Source organism: Cavia porcellus, unplaced genomic scaffold, assembly GCF_034190915.1.
Source record: "Cavia porcellus strain 051 isolate PalLab524CR breed Dunkin Hartley unplaced genomic scaffold, mCavPor4.1 scaffold_14, whole genome shotgun sequence".
In the NCBI taxonomy this organism is placed as follows: Eukaryota; Metazoa; Chordata; class Mammalia; order Rodentia; family Caviidae; genus Cavia; species Cavia porcellus.
In genome coordinates this window covers 70,259,404-70,265,057 of record NW_026947497.1, presented here as the reverse complement: position 1 = coordinate 70,265,057, position 5,654 = coordinate 70,259,404, and the positions used below count along the sequence as shown (strand labels likewise).

Here is a 5,654-nt window from a genome sequence, read left to right as displayed (position 1 = left end):
TTTTACTGCAGATTTGTGTTCCTGGCTTCTATAACAAATTAGCACAACCTCGGTGGCTTAAAAGAATTTGTAGTTGGGTGTGGTGGTGCAAGCCCGTAATCCCAACACTGAGGAGACTGAGGCAGGAGGATCACCACAAGTCTGAGGCCAGCCTGAGACACAAAGTGAGTTCAAGGCCAACCTGAATTACATAGCAAAAAAGTTGAGAAAAAGAAGAAGAAAGGAAAAAAGGAAGGAAGGAAGGAAGGAAGGAAGGAAGGAAGGAAGGAAGGAAGGAAGAAAGGAAGGAAGAAACAAACAAACAAACAAACAAACAAACTTGAATTTATTTTCACATAATTTTGGAGATTATAAGCTACAAAACTTAGGCGTGAGTGGCCAGGCCGCATTCCTTCTGGATGCCCCAGGAAAGAATCTGTCTCCTCATCTTCTCTAGCTTATAAAAGTCACCTGCATTCCAAGCACTGGACCCCTCTGTTTCATCAAACCAACCTTCACCTTGGACCCAATGTCCCCCTTTCTGACTCTGACTCTTCTGCATTGGGATTACGCTGAAATATTCAGGGTAATTTTCCTATCTTAAAATGTGCAGCACAATCACGTTAGTGACTTCAGGATGTATTCATAGGTTCCGGCAACTAGGACGCGGGTGTATTGCAGGGTAGATTATTTTGCCTACCCACCCCTTGTTTAAAGCAGCTACTTGGAGTCAATTTTATACCTCGCTAGGCATGAATTACAACAAATATTCCTTACTTCTCAAATTCCCTTACTTTTTTTCTTTCTGTTGTCTATCTGTATTACTCTTATTGCTGCTATTCTTGTGAGGGGCTTCTTTGAAGAGTACTTTGAAGGAAAGTGCTCGGAAAGCACATTTTAATGTGTTGATAAATGCATTGTCTTCTTCCTTGCATCCCGGTTGCCTGAACATTTCCCTCTCATTCTTACCCACCATCTACCAGCCCAGGAACTGTCCCTGTTTGTGTTTTTACAGCCCTAACACTCTACCTGGAGCACCGAATTGGTTCAGCAGAAATTTTCTGAACAAAACCCTGAAATGGCCTTTATGTGATCGCCACAACAGAAAAAAGGAAAAGCTAACAAGAGAAGGGGCAAGGAAGGAAGGACCCTGGAGAAATGTCCACCTGCTACAGGATCTGGCTTGCCTTGACTCGCAGAGGTACCCACATCCCTAGAAGATAGGCTTGATACAAACTCAAGAATTTGCGCACCATCAGCCACATACATATCAGACCTACACGTGCTATAGATTGTGCAAGGTAGGAATTATCTTGTCCCATTTCCTACTTTATGGAAATTTTTGTGTTCCTTTTAACTTTGTATTGAATATTTCCACAAACTGATGATCAGTGATGGCACTCATGACAAGGGGCGATCATTCTGATCTTGTGTTAAGAGTACACATAGGAATGAAACTGTCCCAATTCAGGGCTGACCCAGACTTTTACTTACTATGTAATAAATTACTCAGTGTTTCTGTGCCTCAGTTTTGTCATCCATAAAATGTAACAAGGGATAGATAGTGAAAAGTAATTCATAAGATTGATGATTAAATGATTGAATAAAATATAACATTCAAAGAGTGTCTGGTCTGGCCCTGAATCGAGGCCAGCAGCTTCCTGACACTGTTGGTTTCAAGCAGGAGCCTAAAGAGATGTCTTTCTGTGGTCTGCTGGCCATTTCAGAACTTGGGCAGTGAAAAGGTCAATTCATTAGAAAGAAACAGCTTGAAGCAACCCCCCTCCCCTGTGAGCGTGGCAGGCTATGGTGGCCCAGATGGGAGCCACCTGCAATTACTGGGACCTGCGCCATGCTGGGACCTGGACCTCTGTGAACCCAAGCACCCCTCCCCCACTGCCTGTTTTGTTTTCCTGAACTTCAATATACATGAAAGTATGGACAGCTGTTTTGAAGAGAACAAGAGACTCTATGACAGCCATAAGTGACTTCCCTATTGTCTGGTTTTGAAGACCTAAAATACCTTTCTCATTCTGTTTGGATCAGTTTTATGCTATTTTGTTTTATATGAATTCTCTGTATGAATTCCACAAACAGGGACAGAAGACTTCATACAGACAGAGAATTCATACAGACAGAAGACTTAGACAACTATTTGGAAGAAAACAAGAGACAATATGATAGACAGTGAAGATCTCAGGTCATCTAGCTTTGAAATTTATATCTCTTATATTGCTTTCTTAGGTCCTATTTTGTTCTGTTTTGTTGTGTTTAATTTTACCCCCTTTAAAATAAAAATTTTTTAAAAAGTTTCTAGCAATCATAAGCTCTATGGCAAGATAGCGCCTACTCAAAGCCAATCGCATTTGTAAAGTCCTGGATCAGGATTAAGTGAGTAAATTAAATATTCTTTTCTTTATAGGTTACAGTCAAGGCTGTAAGAGCAGCACCAAAACGAAATTCAGCCCATCCCAAGAAAGGCCATCCTAGTTGGCATCCTCCATCGCCCTTGTAGTGCTTCTGGGAAAGGCTGGCCACTCCTCTCCCTGGAGTGAAGTGTATTGCAGAAACTCTTTACCTCTTCTCTTTTTTTCCTTTGGACAGTCTTTCTGGATTTACTTTTAGTATGTTTAATTAGAATTAATGATTGGGAATGGGAAAGTGAATGTGGCATTACTTTGAAAGTAAATGATCTAATCTAGATTAATTAGGGAAAATAAAAAGCTCTTATTTTGATTCTTGATTCCAGAAATCTACAAAACCTTATTAGAAAAGAGTGTGACTGACACCTCGGAAGGATTGTTCCTAGATAAGAAACAAAATTTAACCAGGTATTTTTTTAGGTTAGTTTTGGTCTGCTTTTGATTTTATCTGTCGGTAAATCTGTCAAACTTACTTGGAAACTCCAATAATCCTTTCAGCCAATTTCCTCCATAACAGAAAACTGAAATGGATAGTGAAATAAAGTCACCTACATCGGGAGGACTTGAACCCAACTCTTAGCAACCTCTGTTCTTAGGTGAATCACGAAGAACTTCAAGGAATATACAGGGAAAAAAGCCCTGGAAAGGAAATCTCAATTGGTTTCTATTCTGCAACCTACTTACATAAAATTAATATCTTTCTCAAATTTAGAATCCAGCTTCCCAGTCATTCTTGAGTCTTTATACCACATTACCTTTTTGTTGTTCTTCCTAAAACCATTAACCCATTGATTGAGATTGTGTGGCCCTGCTCAGGAAAAGTCTATTGAATTGCTTTTGTCTGTTTCACAATCAACGGCTGCAGGAGACAACTTGGCATTAATTACGTTAAAGCCCTATTCATCTCTATTGATGTGAGTTCACACGGAAAGTTTTACAACCTCAACATTCCATACTGTTTATTCCTGGCTCTTTTATCAGAGGCAGCAGCATCATAACATATTGCACTGCTAAATGAACCAGATTTTCAGGTGTCTCTTTCTGGCTGTGGAAGTCACATCTTACTCACTGATTTTTTAATTTTTTTTTAAAGTTAATAAAACAGTATTATTTTCTCTGGCTTTCATAACAGTATAGTGGACATTCTAATGTTAACAATTGCAAAATAGAACCCAAAAAAGTCTCGATTTTCACTGAATCACTTCCCAAATTATTTTAAAATAAATTCTCATCCACCCACAAAATCTTTTTTAATCAAAAACATTCAATTTTACTTTTGATAAGAAGTAGACTATGACTAGAGACTAGGGGAAAGCTAATTTTTTCCCTCTAAGCCAAAACCCTTGGTGTTTTCACTAAATAGCTCATCAAATCTGTTCTGTAGACAAGCTACGCAATGAATGTGAGTGCCTTACTTGCTACAGTGAAAGTCTCTTGAGGGCAGGAGCTATATTGCACATTAGACCATAATGAATTATTACTTATTACTACTCACTGAGCATTTCACAGTTTACCCAGACCATGGTCATATTAGCTGCTGTCTATTGGGCTTGTCATAGTTCAGGCAATATGGTAAGCACCTTACCCTAGCATGTCACAGTAATGACTCTGTGATAAGATAGACTAGTGCACCAAATTTACAGATTTAAAAGATGGAGGCTTGTAGGTGATCACAAACAACCAGATTTTACTTGAGAGACATTGGTGTCTGGTTCCCTGCACACAGATTCCCTTGCTTTCTTAGCCCTTAGCTAGCTAAGCAAAGATGTGGCAGAACCATAGTGTAATTCTTCTTAGTCTCCTCACTTATCAACAAGGAATATACAAGCAATGCATGCTACAGCAAAGGTAGCTGAAAGTGACCCCACCATCCCGGGGAAGAGAAAGTTAAGTGACATCTCTGACGACTTGATTAGCTAGACTTTCCTTGTTTTTTCACCTTTGTCCAGTGAGTCCTAAGGATTAACCCAGAGTCTACTTTGGGTATTACATGGTAAACAGAACGCTAGAGCTGGCATCAGGGGGCTGCAAGTCTAATCCTAATGCTATGATTTCCTAGAATAAGGTCTCACTTTCTCCTTTTGTAAAGTCAAGGAATTGAACTTTTTTTCAATTTTTATTTTTTTACTAGTACATGATTACAGAACATAACCTTGCATTTCTCATGGGTGACGGTACCTGTACAAAACACATCTCAGCTCCATTTTCCACCTCTTTCCCTTGGCTATCTCCTGCTTCTATCCATGTCTTGGTCTCCTTTCCTTTTGTAGGAGGTCCACATCCCTTTTTCCTATCATCTGTCACTCCTTTGCTATTTATTTACATTTTGAGTTTCTCACACAAGAGAAGCCATGAAATAGGCTCATGTGTCTGATTTATTTCACTTAGTTTTATGGTCTCAGGGGTGTCTGTTTTCTTACAAATGACTCAAGTTTATCCTTCTTTATGGCAGAGTACTACTCTCCTGTGTATAAACAAAACATCTTCTCTAATATGCAATCATCTGCTAATGGACATATAAATTGTTCTCAAGATGTAGCTATTATGAATTGTGCTGCTACAAACCTGATCATGCATATATCACTGTAATATGATGCCCCTAACTCTTTTGAGGTGATATGTGGAAGAAGAGTGGCTAGAGTGAATGGAGTTCTGGTTTTAGTGTTTTGAGAATCTCTGTACTGATTTCCCTGCAGACCGCAGTGTCTACATTCCCATCAACAATAACCAGTCTCCTCCTAACTCCACCTCCTGATGATTGACTAGAATTTGAGTTATCTGAGAAAGTCAAGGATCTAGCACACATTAATTACTCAATGAAAAGTGCTTCATTAAATAATGAATACATTCCCCAAACAGCCCCTATTTCAGTTTGCAAAAATCAGAAAAAAAAAGATTTTACTTCACTTCCAGACAGGAGAAAATAAACACACTCACTATTCACAATGCTAGAGCATTTAAGCTTTCCAGCATACTTCCATCTGGCCCTGATTTTCCATTTTCCCAAATTGGAACAACTTTTCCCATCCATTGGAATCACTTCCTTTCCTATGTTTACAAAACATATGATTTGGCGATTTTACATAATTCATCCAAAACACAGACTAAATCAAAATGACTCCAAATAACGCCCACCAAGAAGCATGGAACACTGCATTGGATGTATAAAAATGTGATTCTGTAAGCTTTTGAAAACCTGGTGAAGAACTTCAACTTGACAATATTTTTAATCGCAATATCGTCACTGAGGGC

General features: G+C 39.0%; 1 non-coding gene across 1 annotated transcript; it reads left to right on the top strand.

Moving 5' to 3' along the window:
• Window positions 1–1,612: 1,612 nt before the first annotated feature.
• Window positions 1,613–1,749, top strand: LOC111753672 (small nucleolar RNA SNORA2/SNORA34 family). The gene has a single exon (XR_002788457.1). It is a non-coding gene; the product is annotated as a small nucleolar RNA SNORA2/SNORA34 family (small nucleolar RNA).
• Window positions 1,750–5,654: the final 3,905 nt, after the last annotated feature.